At 41.3% G+C, this 8,136-nt stretch overlaps 1 long non-coding RNA gene across 1 annotated transcript; it reads right to left on the bottom strand.

Annotated features, from left to right (window-relative positions):
- Positions 1–2,452: 2,452 nt before the first annotated feature.
- Positions 2,453–3,305, bottom strand: LOC125584463. The gene is made up of 2 exons (XR_007321384.1): positions 3,042–3,305; positions 2,453–2,903 (listed from the first exon to the last, which is right to left on the bottom strand). It is a non-coding gene; the product is annotated as an uncharacterized LOC125584463 (long non-coding RNA).
- Positions 3,306–8,136: the final 4,831 nt, after the last annotated feature.

Here is an 8,136-nt window from a genome sequence, read left to right on the forward strand (position 1 = left end):
CTGCAGTACTACACACTCGTGGGACAGACACCCTACTATGGGTTATCTCACGAGCATCCTATGGACCATCTGGAGAGGTTCGAGGATCTTATATCTGCTATCAAAGTCGAGGGAGTCTCTGAAGAGTACCTCCTATGCAAGCTCTTCAAGTACTCACTTGCTGGAGATGATTCGCATTGGCTTAAGCAGTTACCACCAGGATCTCTCACATCTTGGAGCGACATCAAGAATACATTCTTATGCAACTTCTTTGATGAAACACGTGCTGAAGACTTGAGGAACAAGATTGCTACTTTCACTCAGGAGCCCCTGGATCAGATTCAAGTCATATCAGAGAGACTGTCCACACCATGGATTCAATGAATTATAGTTGCTCAGTACTTTCTACAAAGGCATCGCGGTGCAGTACCAGATGGCTCTTGATGCTTCTAGCAATGGGAACTTCAACACCAGGAATCCAGAGGAGGCTGTGAAAGTGATTGAGAACTTAGCATCCAGCAGCAGCACCAAGAACACTGACTTTGAGAGGAAGAGATCTGCCACCATTCTTGGGAATGATCAGATGAATGAAGTGAAGGCAAAGCTGGGCAGTGTTAACAAGCTTCTCAGGAAGCAGGTCTGCTTGGTTGAAGATGCAGAGGCTGTGGACACAGTGGGTAGAGCAGAGGAAGAAGAAGAGGTGAACTTCATTGTTGGAACAGGGTTCCAAGGATCTGGAAACCAGGGTGGAAATAGAAACTCCTATGGAAATAGGGGTAATTTCAACCAGAGTTCGCAGCACCAGAAACCCTACAGCAACAACAGAGGTTATGGAAATTCCTACTACCAGAAGCCACCACCAACCTACTCAAGAGAACAAGATTGAAGAGATGCTTGACAGAGTTCTTAAGGGACAGCAGCGCATGACGGTGGACTTCAATGGGAAGATTGATTCTGTCTACACCAACCTGAACAAAAAGTTTGAAACTTTGAGTACTCATGTGAAGAAGCTGGAGATGAAGGTTGTTCAGACAGGATAAACTGTTAAGACGCATGAAGCCTTAACAAGAGGGGTAGGAGATGATGTAATGAAGCACCACGTGAATGCCATCAAAGGAGATGATTTCTAGCAAGTGGTGAAGCAAGAGAAGCTGCAAGAAAGAAAATTCGAAGTAGAAAGTTCGATGAGCTTCGGCGGATCGCACTGGTGTCGATCGACGCCGGACTTTGAACTCGATCGACGGATTTCAATCCAAATCGATCGACAGGCTCTCCAGAGCATCGATCGGTGACACCTACGGAGTCAACCGCATCTTGCAATGCCGTGAGGATTCTGACTCACGAGGAGTTCGCAGCAAGACACCCACATCCGCCCAGCCCTGTTTACGTCAAAATCGATCGACATTCAGATACTCCCGTCGATCGACAGCAAGAGACCCCCATCGATCGACAACCTCCAGCGACCATTGATCGACGAGCACCTCTTACATACCGAGTGCAGATGCAAAAGATAGATGTTGCACGTCTAAATGCACTCAGGCCCAAACCCAAACCTTCAGATAACCCACCAGAGACCATCAAGACACCTTCAGATGAAGTAGCAGATTGATATATTGTGTTTTTGGCATCTTGTATATATGTTTTCTAATTGGTTTTCAAGTCTTTATTGAGTCTTCCTAGTCCTTTTTGAGTCATTACAGGTCTGGAGTTGCATTAGATGGGAGATAGTGATAATAGGTTTTTCTGCCTATTGCAAATGTTGTAGTATAGTGGGGTGAATGTCGAACCAGTCCTAGTGATGTGAATCAGTGAGAGTACAAGTCATTTCTTAAGCTAAGCAGATTCAATAGTGGTGAGTGTGTGACAAGTAACAATAGCAAACAGAGCAATACAACAAGGTTTTAATCAATTTAGACAAGTGAATCCATGGGTATTGGGAATTGACTTCAAGTAACTAAGATCCAATCTAGGTGACAAGCTTTCAATCAAAGTAATCTCTTAAGTCTAAACACAATTTTAGACAAGTCCTATGTCTAGGTAAATGTCCATTTGCTTAGAAATCATTAAACATCAAATGTCTTTGGCTTAATTCAATCAAGCAATCTTGAAGTTCAAGTTTAATAACTATCTAGCAATTTTAACATCAAGTGTCCTTGGCTAATCTCACTAGAGCTTAGTTGAGTTGATTCAAACACTTCATCTAATCATGTCTGATGAGAAGTGTTTAGAAATCAGGTTTAGAGTGATCAAGACTAAACAAGCATTAAAAATACTCAACAAGCAAGTTCATACAAGGATCTAATACAATAACACCATAGATCTTCACTAAGTTACTCTAATCTCCCTAACCCATGAATTCTTAAGGAAACTACTCACTAATCTCCATGAAAACACTTAATCTCATAATAGATTGAAGCATATTCAAGTAGATACAACAGAGAATAAAGATAAACAAGGATTAAACAAGCAAAACGAAATTAAAACTCAAGAATAGATGATGAACAATGAAGAACAGCTCAAGAACAAATGTTTTCTCTCAAACTCTCAAAATACAAAATATGAAACTATAAAACTTTCACTCTCTACTCTTTGTTGTATTGTACTCTGTGTATTGTGTGTCTTCCTCCTTCCCCTTGCAGTCTCTTTTATAGCCTAAGTAAAGGAGGATGACAACACATCCATCATGTGAAAGCATAAAGCATAAAACACACTCATAAAAGTTATTCTCCACTTTCTTCCATTATAGAACACCTTTTGCCCCTTCATATGGCCAAAGTAGTCTTGCCTCTTCAGAAAAGGTAGAGAAAGTTAGGCCAAAAGAGCCACCAAACTCATGATAGACAACCCATCCCCCATGTTGCAAGCTTTAAAGAGATAAAACTCACTCATTAAAGTTTTCTCCACTTTCTCCATGTTGCACACACCTTTAGAATACCAAAAATAAGAAGAATAATGAATAGTAATGAGTTTTATAGGTTTTAAGTGAATAAAAATGAGTCTAAAGGCTTAAAATTCGAAGGCTATTGTTGATGTTGCTAGGGTGGCCGCTAGGAATGTCATACTGATATGTGTGTAGTATTTTGATCATAAATCCCTCAATACAGCTCCAAACGACTTGAAACCACCTCCATTGTAAAGCTAACTCAATTTACCATGTCTTCCCAAAAGACAAGTTTCAAAAGATATCTTTAAGACCTTCATCCATGCCTGTCTTTCACACGTTCGGTTCAAGACTCCTCGAAAGCTCCTTTTGTGCTCTAATCACCTCCAAAACTCCAAACAATTCATCCAACACCTACAAGATGCAAATGTACATGCAATAGACTCTAAATCCAAATAAATGTAAGGTTAATGCATGAATATATATGAAATAACAAAGCTAAAACTATGCAAAATCACAACACATCAGATAGACCAGTTGGAGGAAAAGAGGAGAAAAAGAGTGCAAATATGGAGTTTTTCACGTAGAGCAGTCTGACGACTGTTCCTGATCGAGCGGAGCACTCGAAGTGCATGTTCCCGCGGCAGAGATTTTTATGGAAACTTCTAATATTTCGGGATTTTCCCTAATCATCCCAATTTTCTCACTTGCAGCCACCAGAGACCTGCAATATATCTTTTCTTATTTTATATTATTATTCTACGCTAGTTTTTACACAAGAAACCATTGGAGACTTTTGTACTTGAAGATTTGCTACCTTGAAAGGGAGAAGGCTTCATCTCTCTCGTCTTGAGAAGATTTTTGAACCCTATCTTATTTATTTATTGATTCAGCATGTTTTCTTCATATATTGTCTCTGTGATTTCTATGTTCATGGCTGAGTAGTCCACTTGCTTAGTCTAGGGTGTTAGATCCGTGAGTTAAACATAGAAAAGTGAAACCATTGATTATCTTCATTCATAATTGTTCTTAATGCTTGCATTTAACTGGCCGCTTAATGTTAGATCCTAGGTTTAACATGTTCATTAACCGTGTAATAGGTTGCTAGATCTGTTATGAATGAGCATTGCATCCCTAATCAGCGAAAGTAGATATTAGGGTGTTTTGTGAACATATCGAACTTGATCTCTATTGCTTGCTGTCGCGTCTTGATCCAAACGATAGTTTAGGTATCAAGATCGATCAGCATAAGGAGCAGTACCACGACAATGGACTGTTCTACTTGAGTGATCCAAGTTCTAGACTTGCTCTTAATTGAACTTGAATAATTGTTTGGTTCACACTTGCTTAACACCCGATCAAACCACCCTAGGCTAGCTCTTTAATCACTTGAAAGCACCAAACCAATTTGTTACTTGTTCTTACGATTGCTCAACCTTTTAAACCCCCATATTGTTTTAGCTTAATATTGATCCCATCAAGATAAAGTGTAATCGTTGGTGTGGGAACCGAAATTTGCACTGTCGATTTCCGTTTAAATTAGGAAAGTTAGGAAAACCCTAATTTCCCAGAGGTCCCGGATATCTGATAAACCACATGCCAAACAATCAAAACACGAAATAAAGACGAGAAAAATAAGAAATCGTAAAAAGAGAGCAAAAAGAAGTCTTATTCTGAATTTGCGTATGAGCATTTACAACTGATAGACCATGGATTTTACCTACTTTTAGCCATGGTCTATAAGTGTTTTAATATATATTTACTACTATATAGAGTCTGTTTAGAGTATTTATAGGTTCAGGGAGGATTTGGAGGAATGTGGTGATTTGGTGTCTTTTGGAGCCTTTTGAGTGTAGAGCTGCACAGACGCGTCAAATTTATAGCTATGGATGGAGACCTTCCGACCGTTAGATTGAGCTCATCGTTTGACACAAGATATATGTTTGAGTTATCTTTCCAATGCCACCGGTTTGAGGTCAATTAGCATCCTGTAGCAGAGGTTATTGCCGTTTTACTGAAGAGTGGTCAGTATGCCTCGCGAGAGAAAGCTGTCGAGGAGATGAAGGACTGTCGATCGATGTAACAGCATTGGTGTCGGTAGACAGTGATGTCAGAATATGGGCTGAGCATATTTTATGACTGACTGAAGCCCATAAGCAACCACAAATTGCAAGAATACCCTTGGACGACCAGAAACCCTATTTATGTTATTTATAAGCCATTGTTGACGGCTACGCTATCTAAGTTTTATGTTATTCATAGTTCTAGGTTAGGAGAGAAGAGAGGAACTCCTTCAGAGTCCTCTTGGAACTCCATTGTTTTGGTTTTATTTATATTTTATGTTATTCATCTATTCATCTATGATTTCTGTGACAAACATCATGCATGAGTAGATCCATCTGCTAGGTTTAGGAATTTCTAGGGTTTTGAATGAATTTCTGAATTATATGACTGTTAGGATATCTAAAGATTTCTACATCAGGATAGCTTGTAATACTAGGATTTAAAGTAGTTGGAAAACCACGAGAGTGTGACTAATTGCTTGAACCTAGAATCATAGGACAATTGAAAGGCACGAGAGTGCAATCAATTAACAGAACCCAAATCCTGCTAGATTAGATACCTAGGCGCATACGAGAGTTGGTCTAGGAATCTATTTGAACATAATCGATCAGATCGATAACGCTTGCCTAAGGCAGTGTCGATCGACGCTTATACCATAGCATCGATCGACACTCAATCTGTAGCATCGATCGACGCTCATACCATAGCATTGATCGACGCTCGATCTGTGTTAACATGCGAGAGCTGAAACACTGAACTTAGTCAATAGATTAGACTCACGGCGAGAGCTGGTTGTCTTTTGCATTAGATATCGAGTTCTAGAATCAATCCTTAGAATCTATAGTTTAGAGTTCTAATAACCTGAATGAAACCCTAAGTCTAGTAACCATCCTTCCATCAATAAACTCATTGCCAAGCTGAACAATTGTCTTGTTCAACTTGTTTACTGTTTACTGCTTTGCATATCTTTATTTACTGCTTTAAACCTATTAGCATAGCTTAATCAAACTTATTAGATTTATTTGGATCCCTAGCTCACTGTGAATTCGATCCCTAAGTACTACAACTCGACTTCTTATTTGAGAGAGTATAAATCACTACTTAGGGTAATTTGAGTGATATCAACAACAAGGTAGGAGCCTCGGCTACGAGAGCTGTCGGCGAGTTCCCTAGTTCTGATAACCTAAGAATGCAGAACCTAGTTGAGTCGCAGCTCGAAATAACAAAAACGGAAAGTTACCTAATTGCTCTAAGGGCCAAGTTTGCTCTGGAAAAGTTTCTCATGTGCCTCTCGCCTAGGACTCCTTATATACTCCCTCCAAAGCCGGTTTGAGCTTTCCTCTTCTACCCTTAAGCCGTCATAACTCGAAAATGGAGATATTCCATTTTTCTCGACTTCATGATTATCCGCGGAAACTTAACATTTATCTGCGGAAATTTGACATTTATCTTTTATTGCGGACTAAGTATAAACCGCCATAGTATCTATGGGTTTTTCCTTAAAAAATCATAAGTGGGTTTCTAATCACGTTCTAGACGAATTTGGGCCGTCTTTCAAATCGAAACGTTTATTACGATTTTTATCGATAAAACTAAACTTTCCGCGATTTTTATCGTAAAGTTTAAGTGATAACTCCAATCGATGGGAGTGAGAAATGATATGGCTGCAGTACATAGGAGCTAGCATTAAGGAATTGACGAGAATGCACGGATTTGGGTCGTACCCGTTGATCGACGTTCGAGACAGTTCGGTCGCTACGTAGTGACCTGATCCGCGCTGGATCGGTCACTACGTAGCGACCGAATGAATGGCTTGGTCGGTTGCTACGTAGTGATCGACTGAATGGCTTGGTCGGTCGCTACGTAGCGACCGACAGAGTGGCTTGGTCAGTTGCTACGTAGCGATCGACCGAATGGATTGGTCGGTCGCTACGTAGAGACCGACCGAGTGGCTTGGTCGGTTGCTACGTAGCGACCGACTCGTTCGCCGGTCAGTCTCTACGTAGCGACCGGCTCGTTTCGGACCGGTTGCTACGTGGCGACCTTGTTTGGATCCTTTTCCGATGTTTTATGAAGGTGTTCTTGGACTATGGGTGTTTAGTTTCGATGGATCAACCGAGATTAGTGCAAGATTTCTCCGCAAAGTTCCTTGTAAAGATTTCTTTACAAGGAATACTTTTCGTAAAAACGTTCATGCTGACTTTTACGGATATTTGGATGTTAACTTTGTTGTGTCCGTTTTTGACCCCAACAGTTAGCCCCCACAGTCCGCTAGAATCGTGGATTGTCGTTGAGATTCTAGCGTGCGGTTTGGCGAGTTAGGCAAGATAGGTAAGTCAGACGGAGTTTACATTCAAAATTCTGTGGAAGAATATCGACGAAGGAATATATATATATAATAAATCGAAATACTAAGCTCATACTTCTATAAGTAGTGAGCTCCCATCTTTCATTCCCTTCACACCTTCCTCTCTTTCCAAATTCTCTCTAGCTTCTTTTCTCACTTTAGCTCTCAAGATGTCTTCCTCCCAAAACGACAAGAAGAGTTCTGATGCTGAGATGGTTGAGGCCTCCTCTCAGGCACCAGAGTCAACCCCTTCCGACAATGCTCCAAGTTGTGTCGCCGGCTTCCTTTCTTTCCGAGAGAAGATGGCTCGTCGTGAAGCTGAGAAGGAACCTATCCACGTTTGCGCCGAGCCTCCATCTTCTCCCGCTCCGGTTGTCACTCCAGCCGTTGATCATGTGGTTCAGGCTCCGCAAGATGCGGGGGAACAGTCCGGGACGGGCATTTTATGTCTTTTGGATGCCTCGGCCCAGCCTTCTGGTTCATCTACAACTCCGATCATTGTTTACGATAAGGAGAAGGTCACTGAATCGATGCCTCCGCCTCCAACCAGAAAGGAAATCATCCTAGTGTTGCGTGCTCCAGTGCTAATCCGGCAGTTCCAGCGAGGAGTCGGAAGAGGAGGTGTACGACGGGCAACAATGGGGAGCCTTCGCATCCGGAAGGGTCGATCCTGGCGTCGAGACTTCGTGGAAAGGTTCATTCTTTACTTTGGCTTTTTATTCTTAGAGCGTTTGATTCTGTTTAGCCATGTTTTGCTTTGTATCTCTAATTGTTATCTTATCTCGCAATTTGTGTTGCTGATCGGTGGGCTGATCAGCGAATGCGGCTCCGAGGTCGGTCGACTTGCGAGAGATATGACAGAGAG

This window comes from Brassica napus, chromosome C3 (assembly GCF_020379485.1).
Source record: "Brassica napus cultivar Da-Ae chromosome C3, Da-Ae, whole genome shotgun sequence".
Taxonomy (NCBI): domain Eukaryota; kingdom Viridiplantae; phylum Streptophyta; class Magnoliopsida; order Brassicales; family Brassicaceae; genus Brassica; species Brassica napus.